The sequence below is a fragment of the Pongo pygmaeus genome, chromosome 1, assembly GCF_028885625.2.
Source record: "Pongo pygmaeus isolate AG05252 chromosome 1, NHGRI_mPonPyg2-v2.0_pri, whole genome shotgun sequence".
Classification (NCBI taxonomy): domain Eukaryota; kingdom Metazoa; phylum Chordata; class Mammalia; order Primates; family Hominidae; genus Pongo; species Pongo pygmaeus.
This window is the reverse complement of record NC_072373.2, coordinates 61143148-61167619: the sequence shown is the minus strand read 5'-3', so window position 1 is coordinate 61167619 and position 24472 is coordinate 61143148.

Below are 24472 nucleotides of genomic sequence, written 5' to 3'. Positions count from 1 at the left end.
GTTCTAGTAGTTTATTTGATTGGTTAGCTAAAATATGGCCCACTGTTCATGAGCTGGAAATGCCTGATCCCACTTGGTTTAATGTAGAGGAAGGGATCCAAAGGCTTAGGGAGATTGGGAAGGTAGAATTGATTAGTCACTTTAGACCTACTCTTCTCAGCTTGGAGGGTACAGAAGATATACCCTTGACCAATGCCTTGTGAAACAAATTTGTGAGGGCAGCACCTGCATCTTTGAAGAGCCCTGTAATTGCCCTTCCATGTATGTCAGATCTAACAGTGGGAACCACAGTCACACAACTACAAAATGTAAATACAATGGGAATAATTGGATCCTGAGGTGGCAGTAGTCAAGTGGCAGCACTCAGCCATGAAAAACAAGGTGGGTGTAGCTACTGAAATGAACAGCAGAGACAAAGCAGCAATCAGAATACTCTGGCTCAGGTAGAGCTCTGGCACTGGATAATTAATCACAATGTTCCTAGAAGTAAAATTGATAGAAAGCCTACTGCATTACTACTTAATTTGTATAAACAGAAAACTTCTAGGTCTAATGGATAAAATACTAATTTGAACTATAAAAACAGAGAATAACAGCCCCTCAATCAATTTCCAGACTTAAGCCAATTTACAGACAGAACCTCTTGAACAAAGGTGAGGCAAGTTCCCCCCAAGGAAGGACCCCACTACACTACTGATAATTTATGCTGTTAATCTTTCTCCCATCCTTCCCCAAGGAGATCTATGGGCTTTTACCAGAGTAACTGTGCATTGGGGAAGGGGAAATGATTACACATTTTGGGGACTACCGGAAAGAGGCTCTGAGGTGACATTGATTTCAGCGGACCCAAAATGTCATTGTGGTCCTCAAGTTAAAGTTGGAGCTTATGGAGGTCAGGTAATTAGTGAAGTTATAGCTCAGGTCTGACTTACATTGGATCTGGTCGATCCCTGGACTCATCTTGTGGTTAATTCCCCAGTGTCAGAATGCATAGTTGGCATAGGCATACTTAGCAGCTGGCATAACTCTCACATTGGCTCCCTGACAGGTAGGATGAGGGCTATTGTGGTGGGAAAGGCCAAATGGAAGTGATTAGAGCTGCCTCTACTTAGAAAAATAGTAAATCAAAAACAACATTGCATCAGTGGAGGAATTGCAAAGATTAGTGCCACTGTCGAGGACTTGAGAGACCCAGGGCTGGTGATTCCTACCACATCTTCATTCAACTCTTCCATTTGGCCTGTGCAGAAGACAGATGGATATTCGACAATGACAGTGAATCATGGTAAGCTTACCCAAGTGGTGACTCTAATTGCAGTTGCTGTACCAGAGGCGGTTTCAGTGCTTGAGTAAATTAACACATCTCCTGATACGTGCTATAGAGCCATTAACTTGACAAATGCCTTTTTCTCCATTCCTGTTCATAAGGCCCACCAGAAGCAATTTGCCTTCAGCTGGCAAGGCCAGCAATATATGTCTACTGTCCTATCTCAAGGGTATATCAACTCTCCAGCTTGGTGCCATAATCTTATTCGGAGAGACCTTGATTGCTTTTTGCTTCCACAAGGTATACATTAATGATATTATGCTTACTGGATTCAGTGAGTAAGAAGCAGCAAACAGACTAGACTTATTGGGGAGACATTTGTGTGCCAGACGGTGGGAAATAAATCCGACTGTAATTCAGGGATCTTCTACCTCAGTAAAATTTCTAGGGATCCTGTGGTGTGAGGCCTGTTGAGATATTCCCTCTAAGGTGAAGGATAAGTTGCTACATTTGGCCCCTCCTACAACCAAGAAAGAGGCACAATGCCTCATGGGCCTATTTGGATTCTGGGGACAACACATTCCTCATTTGATTGTGTTACTCCAGTCCATTTATCCAGTGACCTGAAAGGCTGCCTGTTTTGAGTGGGGTCCAGAACAGGAGAAGGCTCTGCAACAGGTCCAGGCTGCTGTGCAAGCTGCTCTGCAACTTGGGCCATATAACCCAGCATATCCAATGGTGCTTGAAGTGTCAGAGGCAGATAGGGATTCTGTCTGGAGCCTTTGGAAGGCTCCCAAAGGTTAATCATAGCAGAGGCTTCTAGGAATTTGGAGTAAGACACCTTCATCTTCAGCAGATGACTACTGTCCTTTTGAGAGACATCTCTTTGCCTGTTACTGGGCTTTGGTGGAAACAGAACGTTTGACTATGGGTCATCAAGACAATAGGCGACCTGAATTGCCTTTCATGAACTGGGTGCTTCCTGACCCATCTAGCCATAAACTGGGTCATGCACAGCAGCATTCCATCATCAAAAGGAAGTGGTATATACGTGATCAGGCTCGAGTGGATCCTGAAGGCACAAGTAAGTTACATGAGGATGTGGCTCAAAGGCCTATAGTCTCCACTCCTGCCACTGCATGCCTTCTCTCCCCCAGCCTTCACCAATGGCCTCTTCAGGAGTTCCCTATGATCAGCTGACAGAAGAAGAGAAGATTAGGGCTTGGTTCACAGATAGATCAGCATGATATGCAGGCACCACCTGAAAGTTGTCAGTTGCAGCACTAGAGCCCTTTCTAGCACATCCCTGAAGGACAGCAGTAAAGGGAAATCATCCCAGTGGGTATAACTTCGAGCAGTGCACCTGGTTGTGCCCTTTGCATGGAAGGAGAAATGGCCAGATGTGTAATTATATACTGATTCATGGGCTCTAGCCAATGGTTGGGATAGATGGTCCAGGACTTGGCAGAAGCATGATTGGAAAATTGATAACAAGGAAATCTAGGGAAGAGGTTTGTGGGTGGACCTCTCTGAGTGATCAAAAACTGTGAGGATATTTGTATCCCATGTGATTGCTTACCAACAGCAACCTCAGCAGAGGAGGATTTTAATAATCAAGTGGATAGGACACCCTGTTCTGTGGACACTACTCAGCCTCTTTCCCCAGCCAACCCTGTCATCGCCCCACGGGCCCATGAACAAAGTGGCCATGGTGGCAGGGATGGAGGTTACCTATGGGCTTAGCAACATGGGCTTCCACTTACCACAGCTGACCTGGGTATGGCCACTGCTGAGTGCCCAATTTTCCAGCAGCAGAAACCAACATTGAGGACTCGATTTGGCACCTTTCCTGTGGGTGATCAGCCAGCTACCTGGTGACAGGTTAATTATATTGGACCTCTTCCATCATGAAAAGGGCAAAGGTTTGTCCTAACTGGAATAGACACTTACTAGGATGTGGGTTTGCCTATCCCGGATGCAATGCTTCTGCCAAGACTACCATCTTTGGACTCATGGTTTATCCACCATCATGGTATTCCACACAGCATTGCCTCTGACCAAGGCACTCACTTTACAGCTAAAGAAGTGCAGCAGTGGCCTTATGCTCATGGAATTCACTGCTCTTACCATGTTCCCTATCATCCTGAAGCAACTGGATTGATATAATGGTAGAATGGCCTTTTGAAGTCACAATGACAATGCCAACTAGGTGGCAATACTATGCAGGGCTGGGGCAAAGTTCTCCAGAAGGCCATGTATGCTCTGACTCAGTATCCAATATATGGTACTGTTTCTCCCATAGCTAAGATACAAAGGTCCAGAAATCAAGGTGTGGAAGTGGAAGTGGCACCACTCACCATTATCCCTAGCGATCCAGTACCAAAATTTTTGGTTTCTGTTCCCACAATATTACATTCTACTAGCTAGAGGTCTTACTTCCAGAGGATGGGATGTTGCTACCAGGAGGCACAATGATTCTATTAAGCTGGAGATTAAGATTGCCATCTGGACACATTGGGCTCCTCCTACCTTTAAGGCAACAGGCTAGGGAGGGAGTTAGAGTGTTGGCTGGGGGGATTGAACTGGACTATCAAGATGAAATCAGTCTACCATTTCACATCAGAGGCAAGGAAGGCTATGCGTGGAATACAGGAGATCCACCAGGATGTCTCTTTTTATTACCATGCCTTGTGATTAGGTCAGTGGAATACTATAACAGCACAATCCAGGCAGGATTACAAATAGCCCAGATCCCTCAGGAATGAGGTTTGGATCCCTCAGGAATGAAGGTTTGGATCAGTTTAACAAGAAAAAAAATCATGACCTGCTGAGGTGCTTGCTGAAGGCAAACGTAATACAGAATGTGTAGTAGAAGAAAGTGGTCATCAGTACTAGCTATGACCATGTGACCAGCTGCAAAAAGGAAGACTGTAATACTGTAATACTGTAATGGTCATAAGTATTTCTTTCTTCTTTAGTACATGTATACACTTGTACTAAAAAAGTCCTCATTTTATTTCATTTTCCTTTATCATGCGCCATAAGATTTATTGACTTCGTATCAGCATGTAAGTATTGCTAACTTTTGTAATAGTATTTGGTTTGGGGATTGATATGTTTCCAGTTGTACAAAGCATAATTGTATTATGTTAGGTGTAATTATGACCTTACTATTGTCTTTATCTGAAGATTTTGTATGATCTCAGGAGCTGTGTATGGGTTCAAGTTTACAAGAGGCAGACTTGTGACGGTTAATACTGAGTGTCCACTTTATTGGATTGAAGGATGCAAAGTATTGATCCTGCATGTGTCTGTGAGGGTGTTGCCATAGGAGATTAAACATTTGAGTCAGTGGGCTGGGAAAGGCAGACCCACCCTTAATCTGGGTGGGTACCATCTAATCAGCTGCCAGCATGACTAGAATATAAAGTAGGCTGAAAACAGGTGAAAAGACTAGACTGGTCTACCTTCCCAGCCTACATCTTTCTCCTGTGCTGGATGCTTCCTGTCCTCAAACATTGAACTCCAAGTTCTTCAGTTTTGGGATTTGGGCTGGCTCTTCTTGCTCCTCAGGTTGCAGATGGCCTATTTTGGGACCTTGTGACTATGTGAATTAATACTTAATAACCCCCCCCATATATATGCTATAGTTCTGTCCCTCTAGAGAAACCTAATACATGCATCATAATTTTCATTTTGATAAGACAACGCTTTTTATTTAGAATGAAATTTCTTCCATATTGCTTGAGTTCTGTAAATGATCATTGTGCATATCAAACACTGTCCTCTAAAAATACCATAAGATCTGGTACAAGACAAAAATTTCCACTCTGCACATTTCTTTTCAACATAGTACTGGAAGTCCTAGCCAATTCAATTAGATAAGAAAAATAAGTAAAAGGCATCTAAATAAGAAAAGAAAAAGTAAAATTACCTCTGTTTGCAGATGACATGATAATATACATAGAAAACCCTAAAGACTCAATAATGAAGCTATTGGAACTAATGAGCAAATTCAGTGACATTGAAGAATATAAAATCAACATAAAAATTATTTGCATTACTATACACAAATAACTAACTGAAAAGAAAATGATGAACAGTCATACTCACGATAACAACAAAGACAATAAAAATTATTAGGTTAAAGGTAATCAAGAAAGGAAAAGACTTGAAAACTGAAAATTATGAAATATTGCTGAAGAAAAATTTAAAAAGGCAAAGAAAAATGGAAATACAGCCCTATATAATGGATTGAAAAAATTCATATTGTTAAAATAGCCATACTATCTAAAATGATCTATAAACTGTGTGCAATCTTCTCAAGATCCCATTGAATTATTTATAGAAATAGGAAAAAAATAACAATGCTAATATTTACATGTAACCACAAAAGTATACTATTGCCAAAGGCATCCTGAGCAAGAACACAGCTGAAGGCATTACACTTCCCTTTGTGTGAATATACTACTAAGTGAAAATAATCAAAACAGCATGGTACTAGAATAGCAACAGACATATAGACCAATGGAACAGAATAGAGAACCCAGAAATAAATCCACATATTTGTATATAACTGATCTTAAACAAGGGTTTTAAGAACACACAATGGGTGAAAGATAGTCTTCTCAATAAACAGTACTGGGAAAACTGGATATTTACATGCAGATGAATGAAACTGGATCATTATCTCACACCATATACAAAAATCAATTCAAAATGGACTAAAGACCTAAATATTTGACTTGAAACATAAAACTACTCAAGAAGACATAAGAAAAACATGTATGACATTGTCCTGGGTAATGATTTTTTTATATATATAATCCCAAAGCCACAGATAACAAAACCCAAAATAGAAAGTGGTATTACATCAGTCTATAATAAAAATCTTCCACACAGTAAAAGAAACATTCAACAGAATGAGTAGACACTCTATGGAACTGGAGAAAGTATTTTCAAATTATACATCTGATAAGAGGATAATATACAAATATATGAAATATCCGTATATTTTTGTTGCAAGAAACTAAAAACTCAATGGGAAAAACAGGCAAAGTCCTTGAATAGACATTTTCCCAAAGAAGTTATAAAAAGTTCCCAACAACATTAAGCGTCAGACAAATGCAAATCAAAACCACAATGAAATATCACCTCACACCTGTTAGCATGACTATGATCAAATAAACAAAAGTTATTACGTGTTGGTGAGGACATGCAGAAAAGGTTGCCCTTGCATACTGTTCTTAGGAATGTAAATTGATATAGTCCTTCTTAAAAAAATGGAGGTTCCTCATACAATTAAAACAGACCTACCATATGATCCAGCAGTCCCACTTTAGAGCATAATCCAAAGAAAATGAAGTCAGCATGTTGAAGAGTTGTCTGCACTTCCATGTTCATTGCTGCATTATTTGCAATAGCTGAGATGTGGAAACAACCTGAGTGTCCATCAACAGATTAATAAAGAAAATTTGTTGTATATATACAGAAAAATGATGGAGTTTTTTTCAGCTTTAAAAAAGAAGAAACTCTTGCCATTTGGAGCACAGGCTAAATGAATTACAAGCCAGACACGGAGAGACAAACACTGCATGATCTGACTTACATGGAATGTAAAATAGTCAAACTCGTAGAACCAGAGAGTAAAACAGAGATTGCCAAGATATGACTTATATAGAATGTAAGATAGTCAGACTCATAGAAGCAGAGATTAAAATGGAGATTGCCAAACTAGAGGGTGGGGGTGGGAAATAGAGAGATGTTGGTCAAGGGCTACAAGGCATCAGTTACACAAGATGAATACATTCTTGAGCTTTAATGTACAGCAGGTTGATGATAGTTAACAAAAATGTATTGTTTACCTGAAATTTTAAGAGGGTGCGTATGAAGTGTTCTCACAACAAAATAACAAAAAGAAAATGGTAACTATGTGAGGTGACAGATGTGCCAATTATTTTGTTTTTAGTCATTATTTCACAAAGTATATATATATATATGTCAAAATATCAAAAAGCACTGCCTCAAATATATATACTTTTTTGTCAATAATATCTAAATAAAACCAGGAAAAAAAGAATATTCAATGTTATGTAGTGAAATAAAACAAAGACGGTGACTTGAGAATTAGATGTGTTCTTTGATCTTGATTGTACCTTTAAGCAGATGGTGGGCTCAATAATTAGACAGCTTGATTAATAGGTGCCTTTAATATTCCTAGTTTCAAGAGAATCCTTGAGCTACTTTTTTTGTCCAAGAATTCTGAGTAAAGTGAGGGCTCAGCCCCCTTTCTCTGTTGCTTCTCTCAATCCTCCCCAGGTTCAAGTGGTATAAACAGGGTGGATTTTACAAAAGGGCAAGGGTAACAGTCATGGGTCATTATGTATGACGGCTCAATAGAGCATTTAATTTAAAAGTAAATATGAAACATTCATATTTCTAAAAATTGACTCCAATTTTATCTGGGTGTCACCTCCTCCTAATTTGTTTGCCCCTGCCCCTCATATTTTCCCCCTCTTTCTGCTTTCCCTAACAGTCCTTAAAAGCAATAATGGAAACTACACTGTTATTATCAACAACAATTTCGGCTCTGTAGCAGAAATCTCTGATCCCCAAAAAGCAGTTTAATGTCTTTCTTCACGTTTTCAAAGACTCATTAGTGTGTTATACCAAATAATAGTATAAATTATCTCTAGTCATATGTGAACTCTTTTACCTTATGGATTACTCAAAGGTAAAGACAGTAATATGAATTTTTATTTTCACTAGTATATGACTTTTGCAACAAATGAATTTTATAACTTTGACAAGCTACACTCACTTTTTTCTTTAAAAAGTTACAAATTACAAGAGTGTAGAAAATAAAACAACAAACTCCTAAACCTTGTACTCAGTGTAACAGATTTTAACTTCTTATCATATTTGGCTCAAAAAGTTGCTTTATTTATTATTCACATTTAAAAATCTGTATTGGAAATACATCATAATACAAAAGAATGTGTACAATGTATACACAGTATCTACACAATGTTGCTGAATTCAGTAGTCACTAGATAAATATTATTATTTAGATTTGAGTTTATTATTTAGATTATTCGATTTAACTGGTTAATAGTGTGTACTGTTAAAAAGTCAGTTCCTGTTACATAGTAAACTAGTAGCTAATGGTTACTAGGAACAAGACAACTCAAATATTAACACAGAAATAATCACAGAAAGACCTATTGGAAAAGGCTTCCCTAAAGCATTGTAGTTTTACTTTCAGATTATTATTTTTCTTCGACCCAAATGCTGTGATAATAATAAATTACTGGAAACTAATGGTATTTTAAATCATTTCCATGTGTCAAGCATTGTTTTACAAGAGAACTTTATGAGTCAATTTATAAAATCCTAATAATAACACAATGACATGGCCATTATACCCAGAGAATGAAAAGATTTATTAACACTTAATTACCGGTGAGAAAGTAGACGTACAGTGAAAGCGAGTTGTTCTTCCACAATAACACAGGTTTCAAAGCTGGAATTTGAACCTATCAATAGGATTTTTTGCTTCTGAAACTTCATTTAATGATTATGTCATATTGCTTTTCTGGCTTAAAATATCAAATTGTGTCTGCAGAGTTAAGAGAGGAGAATACACTTTTTTTTTCTAAGGAACAGGGATTTAATGTTCATGAGATAATAAGTCATGAGATTCTGATAAACTCTGAGAAAGACATTTGGATATGGTACTACAGTTGGCATTGAGATTGCATATATTAATTAATGAGCTACTGCACAAAGAGATATAATTTAGAAAGATGTAAAATTTTTTTTAAAAAATGCTTTCAAGACCAAAAGATATTCAAGAGATAATGGAGAAGGAAGTATGTCACCAAAAAACTGAAAATTGTGAGATTTATTTGCTTGCAAGTTAACTAGCTAGCTGCCACAGTTTCACAAATGCTGATATTGTTTACTAGACTACTAAGTAAAATAACATTATTTATTGCTCCAGACAATAAGAACTGCATGCTTCTATCATTTCATTGTGTCCTCAAAGTTCCATGAAGATGATGCCTAGCAGACTAAAAGGATCTTCCCAAATAGTGGGTCTATGTTGCTGGTGAAGAGTCTCAAACTTGGAAATCCCTAAATCTTACAAAAAGGATGCTCAAAAACTTGTGTTCAACCTTTGCCTTGTAGAAAGACATTATCTTTATTACTGTGGTCAGAGGAAATCCAAATCTGTCCTCTGCCCAAGAGCAAGACACAAACTATCTCTTCCATGGTGTTTTGCTATGCTGACATTTTTGAAAAAACACTCCAAGAAAAATACTGTCACAAAACACACAATAGCATCCCCCAACAAAGTCAACAAAGTAGAATATATAACTTTTTTTCTTAACTCAACATAATTATAAAATCAGGCTCCTCCCTATCTTTCTATACTAAATGAAGGGAAGCCCAGCTATTCACCAGAATAGAGAAACCTTTTCCTGAACTTGAACTATAGAATATTTTTTATGAGGAGTATTGTATAATGAAGAATTAGGCAACAGATGCAGTTAGGTGTTTCATTTAATTAACAAAATTAAATAATATTACACATGTAGGTGTTTTCTATGCTTGTTCTCAATAAAGCCAAAGCCATTACAGCAAAGAACAGCCACATAAAATCACCTTTTGATGAGTACAAAAAACTAATAAGAATTTCATTGTTGGTTGACAAGTGTTTGACTGAACCTTGTAATTGTTTACATCTATAAAAAATGCATGTATACTTATTTTAATACATCTGAAGTAGTACAGTTACACATGATAATATCCTTCCAATGCAATTATAATCAATCATTTCTTGTTGTTATGCATTAAAATTGAATCCTGCTTTATATCCTTTATTAATCTGGTTTTAAAGGGTTTAATATAGGACTCTGAATTATTCTGCCTTTTACATCATAAGCCTTAAGCCTCATATTTTGGATTTCCCCCAAATCTTGTTTATTAGAAAAGAAATTTTTTTTCTTCATAAGAATTTCATGGGTTTTTATTAGAAAAACAACATTTTGAAAGAAAATAATACTAAAAGTAAAAAAAATTGAGCAAAAAACGTCTAAGAAATTTTGTTTTATAAATTGAATTCCTTGCTTCCTAATATGAAGAAATTATCTACTTATGACAACCAATAAGACATTCTGGCAAAATTTGCAGCAACTATCACATTAATAAACAAAATTCAAAACTATTATATAATGATTTAAAATGCCAAAATCAAAATAGATGTTTTCAGCTTCTCAGATACTACTACAATTTCCTGTTTTCTTTTTGTGAATGAAAACCGTGGTAAGAACTTGGGATTAACCCAGCAAAGTAAAGAGGAAATTCATATTGAATAACCATTTTAGTTGTCATTCATCATTGTCTTACAGCACACTTAACATAATTTTGTTTCTTTCTAATTCCATGTAATTAACAATATTTTCAAGTAAAACAACATGTCAAGATACAGGAATGCAGAAAAGAAGTCTGTAGCCAAAATAGAGTTATTAAAATTGTCATTCTAAAATTTACGTATCTGATTTATAGGACATATTCTATTGTTTCAGAGCCTTTTCCAGCAAGAAACACAATTAATCAAAATCATTAGCTAATAGGGATTGTGACAATAGGCATATTATCTCCACAGAGAAGTTTCAATTTTTCACCCTGGTGCAGAAGTTAAAAAAATTTTTGTACACATTTTATCAGAGAATATATTTTAAATATCTATAAATCATAAGCAAGTAACTTTCAAATAATTTTCAATAAGCAAGGGTATAAACAATAAATAGGAAAATGGCTACACCCTCAGGACATCTAATTTAAGGAAAACCAAGCACATGCAACTCATTAAGGTCTGATTATAAAAATACACTCCAACTAAGTTCAATAACCCAAGCTTATAATGATATATGTGAATATACGATATGAAAGGGAGCAGAGACAAACAGAATCCAAGTTTGAAGCACATTATACATGATAAAACTTTCCATAGATATTACCTCAGACAATCCCAACCACAACCCCTGCAATGATATATGATGACACCTCCATATCACAAGTGCTATTGCCTGAATGTTGGATCTTCTAAAAATATATGTGATGGAACTTAATACCCAATTTAATAGTATTAGGCGTTGGGGCCTTTGGGAAGTGATTACGTCTTGAGAGCTTCACTCTCACAAATGGGAGTAGTGCCCTTACAAAAGAGGTTTGAGTGAGCTCCTTTGTCCCCTTTTGCTATGTTAGGACACAGTGTTTGCCCATTCCACTGTGTGAAAACACATAGAAGATGACATTAATGAAGAACAGGCCCTCTCCAGTCATCAAATATGCTGGTACTATCATCTTGGACTTCACAGTCCCCAGAACTATGAACAATAAATTACTATTATGTATAAATTGCTCAATTTAATATATTTTTTATAGTGTCCCAAATGGAATAAGACAGAAATAGGTATTGCGAAATAGACCATTGCTATAACAAATACCTAAATCTGTGGAAGTAAATGGAACTGGGTAATGGCAGAAGCTGGAAGAGTTTTGTGATACAATGCTATCAAAGGAGGCTTAACGGTAACTCTGACGTAGAATTTTTTGCTCCTTAGCTTGGCTAGGTCTGGCTTCCTCTCTCACGACCAGGAAGAAGTAGGCACACAGACACTTGAAGAGTGAGAAAGGAAAAAAGTTTTACTAGCAATGAAACAGCTTTTTTGGGTCCCCTACCCAAAGACAGGAGGGTTCCCAATATGTTTGATCCCAGGGCTTTTTATGGGCTCAGAATAGAGAGTGTGTGGGGATTGAGTTGTGAGTATGCACAAATGATCAAAGCAAAGACACCACTCAAAGGTGGGCATGGTAGTGTAGAAAAACAATTAGGAAAGGCTAGGTGTTGCAATTTTGAAAAGCAGTGGTGAGAGAAAACATCCTTGACTTGCCCCCAGTCCTTGTGGGAAAACTTCAAGTTTCTCATAATGAAGCATACTGTTAACTGGAGATATTTTGTACATATTCTTCCTCAAGTTGAGGAAGTTCCTCTTTACCTTTAGTTTACTGAGAATTTTTGTTATAAATGAATGTTGTATTTTAACAAATGCTTTTCTGCATCTACTAAAATTTACATTTTTTTTCTTTAGCCTGTTGTGATACATTATGGTAACTGAATTTCAAATGTTGAGCTAGCCCTGCACACTTGAGATAAGTCCTTCTTAGTTATGGTATATAATTATTTTTATACATTCTATAATGTACATTTAAGATACTAAGATAATGAAAATTATTTAACATATTCAAATATTTTGTCATGAATGATTAAAATAAAGATAGCTTGGCCAGTGATTTTTTGTCAAATAAAAATGAGTTGGTTCGTGATTTTTCTCCATAATTTTTTTTTCCTTTTTCTCCGATTTGGAGTAAAACTACTTTGAAACAAAACAAGTTAAAACTTTGAAAAACAAAACTGCACTTGAATTAGGAACAAAAACATCTCTTTTCAATGAAGAAACATATTAATTTACAGAAACCCTCTTAATGTCAACTTCATAAAATCATCGGTTGCTTTAAAGAAAAAGTCAACACAAAATGTTGATGAAGTAAAAATAAAAATAAAAAATATCAAAATATTCATTAAAGAAACTGTCTTCTCCCACAAAAAGAAACCAAAACCAGAGGAAATCAGTAGCATGACTCCACAACATTAATTAAATCTTTCTCTAAAAAAACACCACAGATATGAAAAAACATTATGGATCAGAAACTCAAACACCCAGTATAAAAACATAATACCAACTATGGAAATATGTGAAACAAATATGATCAATCAAACTTAGGAACCAATTTGAATAAAATAATCTTAGCAACTAAAACAAAAGAGCAGCTGGGACAAGGAAGAATAAACACTACCAAGGATACGCTAAAGAAAAGAAGAGACATAAGGGATATATTTAAATAAAACAAAAATTACGAAAGTGCAAGGCCAAATAGAAAATTAAACCATCTAATCGAAAATGATTATTTTGCACTTAAAAGTTTCTATTCATCAAGAAAAATAATTTGTTATCAAATTTAGCAGTATGTTGCCAGAAAAAAAAAACATTTTCTTTACAATAGAAAAAATATAGGAAATACTATATACCTAATTAAATCTCTTGACCAATTTTCAAAAGTATTACAAAAATTAAACACAACAAAAGACCATACTTTTGAGCAACACAAATATTATTTTTTAACTAACAAACAATTACCATACTAATTTACAAAGATTGCTTTTCAACAGACAGGGCATGTACAAATTGCATGCAATACTAGAATGTTTATATTTAGTATATGTCCTAGCAAATAACTCAGAGCAATAAGTAAGTTAGTATTTATTTTAAATTATAATTTAAAATCAAGGTTATTTACTGAAATGCCTTATTCAAAATTTTTTTAAGTATCAGTAAAAAATAAGTAATTTTCTGAAATGAGCTATAACTTCTGCAGATTATGTTCCCCAGTAAAGAAACTCAGAGATGGAAATCTGCTTATAGGACCTTTGATAGAGAGTTATTTCAGAATCAGAACTATGAGAAACCAAACTGTTGTTTGGTGTGGACAGACCAGTTGAATCGTAATGCAGTCACGGGAGAGGCTTAAAGCAATCTCATGCAGAAATTTTGAGTTGGGTTGCCTCAACACTACATTCACTGATAGATCCGCAAGATATTTAACATGCCTACATCATTCTCTTGTTTTAGAAGACATGTCATTCTAGTTTATTAACATGTACTTTATTTTCATCTTTAGAGTTTATACACTAAAATTAATATATTTGTATTTAAGTTAGAGCTAGTTATACATTGCACAATATATAACTAGCTCTATCATAAATACACATTAGAGAAATTCCATACAGGTGCACTGTTATCCAACAATGAGGTAACGTTAGTAATCTCCTGGTTTCAACCTAGTTTACACAAAACATTTTTACTGATGTTTTTATAAATTATAGTACGCCCTCTCGAGATTACTTTCCTTTACAACGATGTTGCTTCTTAAATGACGTTTTGAATATGTTTTTCATGCAGTGGAAACCATTATTCCAAATGGTGTCATAGTTTAAACAGCTGTATGTTATATATTTTAATAAGATATCTACTAAAATATAAATTGATTAGACTAGACCTAGAAATTATTTTTGTTAAATAATAGAAAAAAACACTATTTCTAACACAATAGGTGTCTTGCATAATGGTGGTGAAATAAATACAATAAAGTAGTCAATGGATGCTAAATATTTATTATAAGTGTTTAGAGATATTTTATTTATGAAAATTTTATATAAATATATGCTAGAAGAAATAATTATTTGTGTATATTTCTTTTTTTTTAATTTTTTTTCTTTTATTATTATTATTATTATTATTATACTTTAGGTTTTATGGTACATGTGCGCAATGTGCAGGTAAGTTACATATGTATACATGGGCCATGCTGGTGTGCTGCACCCACCAACTCGTCATCTAGCATTAGGTATATCTCCCAATGCTATCCCTCCCCCCTCCCCCCACCCCACAACAGTCTCCGAAGTGTGATTGCGGCATTATTCACAATAGCAAAGACTTGGAACCAACCCAAATGTCCAACAATGATAGACTGGATTAAGAAAATGTGGCACATATACACCATGGAATACTATGCAGCCATAAAAAATGATGAGTTCATGTCCTTTGTAGGGACATGGATGAAATTGGAAATCATCATTCTCAGTAAACTATCGCAAGAACAAAAAACCAAACACCGCACATTCTCACTCATAGGTGGGAATTGAACAATGAGAACACATGGACACAGGAAGGGGAACATCACACTTCGGTATATTTCTATTAGATGCAAAATTTCTCTTTTATTCTTTCTATATTTTCTTTTCCAATATTTCACTTTCCCTGTTGAACAGATCACATCTGGGTTGCAGAAGATAAGTGGCTATGTTTAGCGCATAGTCTTCCTTTTAACTGCATGTAAAAATTAATTTAGATGTTTGAAAGTGAATGTTAACCTACCTTGAAAAGTGTCATTTTTGTAAAGGCTCTGAAAAGTATCTATAGAAACTCTCAAAAATAGTATTATATTTTCTATACTTTCTGTCCTTTGAGTTCTTCTCATTAATAGCAAAAATTCCAGCATAAACATAATTATGAACCTCACCATGGTATCAGGGCAAACCTTGTAATGGAGTATGGAGTAACTAAAACATATAATTATCTGTTCAAAATATAGTTAAAGTAGTTTAAGAATTTCATTTTCTTTTTGTCTCTTCCAAATCAATGTTCATTTTAACTGTACTCCACTTTGTCCTTTAAAAGAAATACAATTTGAATACAATGTTTTGATGATGTGAGAAACTGCTCAATATTAAAATTAAAATATCAACATATTTTTATTTGTTTAAAATAACAAATACTCTTGCTTATTTTTCAATTTTGACTAAATATAAGTAAACATATTTTGTTTTATATGCTTGGGAAGATGGATGTCATATTTATACCCTTTCTTTCATAGAACTAGTCCTAAAATAATTTGCCAATTGAAGGAATTGTTATCATTTAATATGACATCTTTTAAAACACCATCTGCAATATATGTATGCATGTACATATTTTGTAGGTATTCATTTTAATATATTTCTTAAGGTTAAGTGATATACAAGGAACTGTAGATATTTAATGTACACAATTTGATTAGTTTGGACATATACAATAATCGTTGATAACAGCACCACAATCAAGGTATTTAGCATATCCAACACTTTCACAGTTTCCTTGTGTTCCGTGTGTGTTTGTGTGTTTGTACGTGTAAGAACACAACATGAGTTCTACCCTCTTAACAAAATTTGAAGCGCACTATAACATACTGTTAACTATTGTATTATGCTGTGTAGCAGATCTCTAGGACTTATGCTTATAACATAACTGAAACTTTTTACCCATTGAACGAGAACTCCCCATTTTCACCACCTCCTATCTTCTGGCCATTGCTATTATATTCTCTGCTTCTGTGAGTTTGACTATTATAGTGACTTCATATAAGCGGAGTCATGCAGTATTTGTTGTTCTGTGACTGACTTATTTCACTTAGCAAAGTGTCCTTCGGGCTCATTCATGTTGAGAATGGCGTTGGAAACCGTGTACACTGTTGCTGGGAATGTAAAGTTGTGCATCAGCTATGGAAAACAGCCTGGTGAATTTCTGAAAAAAATAATCCAGAACTACCACATGATCTGACAATCCCACTTCTGAGTATATAGACAAAAGAAATAAAATCAGCATCTCTGAGAAATCTCTGCATTCTCAAGTTCATTGTACCCGTTTTTCACAAGACATCTTTTATTTTAATTATTTCTTTAATTTTTAATTTTCTAAGATTTGGAAGCAACCTGTGTTCATTGCAAAATATCTTGAGAATCTTCTGATTCTTTATTTTAACCCTACCTTCTAACAATGTAGATGAGTTGAATATCTTCAGTTCTATTGTTATAAACCAATACTTTTGAGAGGGTCTTTTCTAATACTATAAACCAGTACTTTTCAGAGGTGATTTTTTGCCATATTGTTGCCTTACTATATGGAAGCCTCTTTGGAACCCTCTCAAACACACGCATACAGACACACACACACACACACACACACACACTGGAGATGCAGAGTAATCTTTGGAAACAGTAACTTGATGATGATTACAATCTTTAAATTCATGCTTCCCTTCGAACACCAGTGGCATTCCTTGTAAAAATCGGTCATTCACAAACACTGAATCATTGAATTAAGTCTTTGTATTTTTTTTTTTCTTAAAAAATAACGTGTTTGTCTATGTAACAAAACTGCACAACCTACACATACCCTGGAACTTAAAATAAAAGTTGATAAAAAAAATTGACAATCTTAAATTGTTTACTCAATATGTACCAGGCTTTACTCCAGGCAATAGGCAGAAAGAAATATTTTTCTTCCTAGTATTACATAGTAGGTATGAAATAAATGAATTAATAAGTGAAAAAAGGGATTAAAAAGTGGTATGACAAAAGTATGTATGAATATGGTAGGAGAAAAAAGAAGAGGGTGCTCAATTCTAACTATAGATCAACAACATACATAAAATAATTATTAAGGTAATACTGCTTTCATACTTAATAATGTGAAAACTCTAGGGAATAATGTCAATTTTTTTTTAAATGAACAAAGTTGAGTACTTGCGAAACTAACCAATCAGCTCATGAAAATGCAAGTAATACAGTACTCTGGATCATAAGTAAATTAGTTTTCTATGATTGCTGTAACAAATTGTCAGGAATACAGTGTCTTAAAAGAATAGAGATTTGTTATCTTACAGTTCTGTATGTTTGAAATCGAATCTGGGTCTCACTGAGCTAAAATTAAGGTGTCTGCAGGACAACACTCCTTTTTAAGGCTCTATGAAACAATCTTTTTTTTTTTTTTTTGCTTTTTCCAGAGTGTAAAGGCCCTACACCTCATTGTCCACCCTTCTAGAGTCAAATATTCCTTTCATCCTTCTCTCCTGACACCCCATTCCACTTTTAAGGACCCATGTTATTACAACCAGGTACCATAAACTAGGTGTCTTATAAGCAACAGAAATTTATTTCACTCACTTTTGAAAGCTGAAAATTTTATATCCGGGTGCCCATATGGTTGACATCTGGTGAGAATTCTCTTTCACATTGCAGACTACTGACTTCTCATTGTATCTTCACATGAAGAAACAGAAAGCTAGCTAGCTCTCTGGCATATTCCTATAAGGGCATTAGTACTATTATAGGAGCTCCACCCCCATGGTCTAATTATATCCCAAAGGAGCTACCACAAAATTCTATCACACTGGGGATTACACTGCAACAGTTGAATTTTGGGATGGCAGAAACATTCAGTCGCTAACACTGAATTACCAAAAGTAACCAATTCAATATCAGTTAGGTTGTAAGCACTAGGATGCTCCCATGGGCGGAGATCCATATTTTGAAATTGGATTCCTAGACTGGGCTTTAGAAACTAAGGATGAGCTGGAGATTCAGTGTCAGATTAGCCTACAAATGACCACCACTCAGAGTGGTTATGAAAAAGAATAGAAAAGATCCCACCAACAGATAGGATAGCAGAATAATTAGATGGAGAACACAAAATAAGCAAAAGCGCGAGATGAACCTGGAGACTCTTTCGCTCATTGTATGAGAAATTTAGCAGTCTGAGCCACCTTGACCCAACCAAGTCTTGTTTTTCACTATTAGGTGAATAAATGACTTTTTGTCAAGTGATAGAACATATTGTAACAGACATTCCTTCTGTGATAATTTTTAATGCCACACATGTATAATATGATCCTTTCATTTGTGGGCTGCCTCATGATTCTGGTGTGATAGATCCTGGGGATCTGATTCCAAACAAACAATTTAATCTCTCTGAAGATCTTGAGAAAAGTCACTTAATTTTGTTAAACCTCTGTTATTCTTTTATAAACTAGGGATGATAATCCTTATGAGAAAGGATTATGGCACAAATTAGAGATAATGCATGGAAAGAGCACTTGGCATGCTGCCTGACCCATAGGAGGTAGCCAGTGGTTAAATTCTGTTCTACGGTTGCTTTTATTTTTTGACTCCCAAAGCGACCTGTTGGCGCGAGTCTTGATCTTTTCAGCAATATAGGACATGTCTGAACTTACAGATGAATGCTCTGGAGTGTGCAATTTCTGTTTGTTTGTTTTTTTTTATTCTGGAGAACGACTGATCTGATTTGAAACTAGTCATTTCAGGAATATATAGTGATACACTCTAAATGAAATGACCACTATGAAGATTGATTTATATTATCAGAAAGAAATTACTAAGAGTCTTAAAAATGATCACCATGTACAAAACAATCATATTGACACTCTCCTAAATTACAGAACTGATATCAAAGATAATTTTACAAGGTAAGCAGCAATACTTTTATTTAGCCAATGGTTCTATCTGCAAATGCAATTTTAATGCATTCCTGATGATAATAGTATATTTCAGTAATTTCATATATTTATTTATTTTTTCCTTGCTAGGTAAATAAAGGTAGTAAAAGATCTTTTTGGGTTAAGAATTTTGGGAATTCACATAAAAACAGAACTATTCCTTTTGAGATTAAGATATAATATTTTAGAATGTGAATGTTTGTTAACATTACATGTATGTTTTGCCACTCTTTCCTTTAATTTTGATTCCAAAACTTGAAGGTAGATGCCAGTTTGTAGCACTAAGAGAATACAATTTAGTGTCCAAATTGACAATGTCTAGAGAGTCAACATCTAACAAAACTGGAGGAAGAAAGTGTTATGAAAACACCTATTTGTGTGTGTGTTTGAGAAAGAGTATTTCCATGTTCTTCAAGCTTTGAGTCAAGAATCTTCAACCCAGAATTGTTGCTTCCTCTATAATTTTCTAGGTTTTTAGAGAATACTGCTTTATGTATTTTCAGTGTGATAAAATGTTTTTACAGTATTATTATGCCCAGAATATAACCTTGATCTTAGTTGACAAAAATTATGTTTTCATATTTTGAAATATTTTTAGTTAGAAAATCTGATGCCCTAAAGTTACTAAACCATGGGAATTCATGTTCTTTTATGAATGTTGATATTTTTCAATTTATAATAGTACTATGCCTGTGATGAGCCATAGTACTATTATAAATTGAAAAACATCAACATTCATAAAAAAATAGTACTATGCCAATAGCAAAATAATATTCTCAATCAAAGTACTCTTTGAGAATATCTCTCTTTAATATTTTTTATTCATTCATTCATCCACTCATTTAACAAATACTTTTTGAGGTATTTCTGCTGGCTAGGTACTTTTCTAAGACTGTAAATGTGAATGAAATAGGCACAATTCTATAACTTCACAAAGATTTGTGTGTGTGTGTAAAAAAAAGATAAAACAAATATTTCGTGTGTCCGCTAATGTCTCGGGTTTACATGGGCACGGTTGGTTTGGGGGCGGTGGGGTGGGCGCTGAGTAGTCTTGGAAAATGCAACATTCGGGTGTGGGAACAGGAGTGCCTGTTCTCACTTGGGTGTGGGCACAGGCCCTAGGGTGTATCCCTCACCAGGGACCCCACCCTTCTCTACCAAGAAGTTCCCTACACCACTTCCATATCATTAACAACACTAAATGTATGACAATATACAAATTTGTTGAATTTTGTATACTTAAATACATAAAAATTTCCTGAATATTTGACAAACCTAACAAAAAACAAGCAATGTGGAAAGGATTTCCTATTTAATAAACAATGTTGGGAAAACTGGGTAGCCATATGGAGAAGACTGAATCTGGACCCCTTCCTTACACATTATACAAAAATTAACTCAAGATGGATTAAAAACATTAAACCTAAAACCATAAAAATCCTAGAAGAAAACCTAGGCAATACCATTCAGGACTTAGGCATGGGCTAAGACTTCGTAACCAACACACCAAAAGTAGTGGCAACAAAAGACAAAATTGACAAATGGGGTCTAATTAAACTAAAGAGCTTCTTCACAGCAAAAGAAACTACCATCAGAGTGAACAGGCAACCTACAGAATGGGAGAAAATTTTTGCAATCTATCCATCTTACAAAGGGCTAATATCTAGAACCTACAAAGATCTTAAATAAATCTACAAGAAAAGAAAACATCGAAAAGTGGGCAAAGGATATAAACAGACACTTCTGAAAAGAAGACATTTATGCGGCCAACAAACATATGAAAAGAAAAGCTCATCATCATTGGTCATTAGAGAAATGCAAATCAAAACCACAATGAGACACCATCTCATCCCATTTACAATGGCAATCGTTAAAAAGTCAGAAAACAGATACTAGAGAGGATGTGGAGAAGTACGAACACTTTTACAGTGTTGGTGGAAATGTAAATTAGTTCAACCATTGTGGAAGACTGTGGCAATTCCTCAAGGATCTAGAACCAGAACTACCATTTGATCCAGCAATCACATTACTGGGTATATACCCAAAAGATTGTAAATCATTCTACTATAAAGATACATGCACATGTATGTTTATTGTGGCACTATTCACAATAGCACAGACTTGGAACAAATCCAAATCCCCATCAATGATAGACTGGATAAAGAAAATGTGGCACATATACACCATGGAATACTATGCAGCCATAAAAAAGGATCAGTTCAGGTCCTTTGTAGGGACATGGATGAAGCTGGAAACCATCATTCTCAGCAAACTAACACAAAAACAGAAAACCAAACATCGCATGTTCTCATAATGGGAGTTGAACAATGAGAACACATGGACACAGGGAGGGGAATATCACACACCAGGGCCTGTCGGGGGGTGGGGGCCTAGGGGAGGGAGAGCATTAGGAGAAATACCTAATGTAGATGACAGATTTATGAGTGCAGCAAACCACCATGGCACATGTATACCTATGTAACAAAACTGCACGTTCTACACATGTACCCTAGAACTTAAAGTATAATAAAAAAAGTTATTGAATATCTAAAAACGAATATACTTTTATTCTAATCCTAATGTTGTTTTATTGAATTAGAAATATATTATTAGTATGTAAAATACAGAGCAATAGACAACTGAATCAAGTTTGAACACAGGAAGGGGTAATTTATCTGTCAGATATGATATCATTTTAAAACTAATGCAATTAAAGCTGTATAGTATTGCCATACCTATGGACATATGGAACAATAAAACAAAAGGAAGCTAAGACATATCCTCAAACATATATGGAAAGTTGGTAAATGTCTGACCAGGAAAGCACAGCAAATCAGGAGAAAAGCACAGACTCTGCAAAATAGTGATCAAATTGTTTTTCACATGAAAAAAGTAAACAGATCTTTATTTTCACTGTACAAGAAAAATGAACTCTAAGTACACTAGACATCTTGTTATAAGGAGTAAAAATTTCAAATATTTAGAAACAAGTTAGGGAATACTATAAGATTTAAAAAGACAACAGAGTAAAGACATGGAAATGAGAAGATCTATAAATTGGACTTACTGTGTAAGTCATAAGGCTCAGAAACAGAAATAAAAGGCAAGCTCCTGACTGGGATGGGATTGTATTTTCTGGGCCTTTAACAAATATTTAGAAATTATGCAGAATATATTAGAATCTCTTACAGGTCATTAATAATAAAAAAGAAGTCCACAAATGATGTGAACAACTGTTTTCAGAAGTAAAAACCTGTCAATAAATATAAAAATATGTTTAATTATTTAAAATACAAAAATGCCAATGAAAGAAAAATTATCAAATATGAAAAAGCAATGATGTATACTGCTTATGAAGGTATATACAGATGTTGAAAGTTTAAAACTGTGGACAGGAAAGATTAAAATCTATTGCAAGATCATAGGTATCTCTAATGCAGGAGAGGCGTGATAATATGTAGTATTCATAACGGCTGTGGTATTAATCTTGTAAATATGTTTAATGTATCTGAAGCATAATTAATAATTATGTTTCTGATAGACACATATCTTTATTATGTATGTATATGTGTGTATTTATTTAAAATAATTTTGTATTTGCTCAAAAAACATGATTCAACAGGCAAATATTAAATTATATATATATACTTGTTTGCAAATAACTTTTCAATACAACAGAAGGTTAAAAATAGAAAATAAATGTTGTCCATTTTCCACCCTATCTGTGCTTCAGAATTAAGTCAAATTTCTCAAGTTCCCAAATTGTATCATTTATGTTCTTAGTTATTTGGTTGATTATTCTCATAACTGCAAATATTCAACAATAAAATAGTTCAACTATTTTCTCTTTCATCTTACTTTGGTCTTTCAGATTATCCTACTAAGTTACTACATCCGCATATGTAAATATTCCAATTATCAGCTTCTCACAGGATTTATTTTATTTAGAAAATTGTTAACATCCCTCAATGGGCTTAGAGGTAAAAGGGGATACAAACTATTGTGTTCAAATTGTTATGTTCAATAGTTGCAAAATTCTTACAGCCTTTATTCAAGACAATAATTTTCAATTCAGTTCAAGTAGATAACTGGGAAAATCCTATTAAGTTTCTGCCTTTTGCACTTTTTTTCTTACTGGGGCTTTATCAAAAATTAAGTAACTAAACATTTTATTTAGAATTACACATTGAAGGAAAGATTTCCACTTACTGAAATTCCTAGTCTAGAGCTTTACTGGACATAGCTCTGGAAATGTTCATTGTGTGTCTTTCCATCCTCAAGCAAGCAGTGAGAATAAAAGGATGCTGCAGTCAGATATTAACTCCATCAAGTTAGGTGTTCAATAATATTGACCAGAAGATCTTCAAGATTTTTTATATTGTATTAGTTAGAGTTCTCTAGAAAGACCAACCAGTAGGATAAACAGAGAGAGAGAGTTGAAGAAATATAGAGATATGTGTTAAAGGAATTGGCTCACTTGTTTATAGAGGCAGAGAAGTCCCATGATAGGCCATCTGCAACCGGGAGAACCAAGAATGCCCGTAGTCTAATTTCAAAAGCTTCAAAACCAATGAAGCAAATGGTATAACTCTCCGTTTAAGGCCAAAGACCTGAGAACCTGGGAGCCTGCTGATACGAATTCTAGAGTCCAAAAGTTGGACGGCTTCTGACATCTAGGGGCTGGGGAAGAAGGAAGACCTGGACCCAAAAGATAGAGCAAGAATTTGTCCTTCTTCCACCTTTTTGAAATTCCAGCTGGGCCCCCAGCCAATTGGATGGTGCCACCTACAATGACGGTGGATCTTTACTCAGTCCACCTACTCACATGCCAAACTCTTCCTGATATAATCTCGCAGACACACCCAGAAATAATGTGTTACCAGCTATCTTGGTATCCCTTAATCCAGTCAAATTGACATACAAAATTAACCATCATGTACATATATAAATTATTATTATAGCCTGGGAGAATTGGAATGAAATGAATGGCACCAATTTTGAAGTTTTTTTTTTTTAGTTTTAATTTTTATTTTGGAAACAGGGTCTTTCTGTTGCCAGGAATGGAGCGCAGTGATGCAATTATAGCTCACTTGCAGCCTCAAACTTCTGGGCTCAAGCAATCCTCCTACCTCGGCATCCTGAGTAGCTGGGACCACAGGCGCACACCACCAATCCTGACTAACTCCT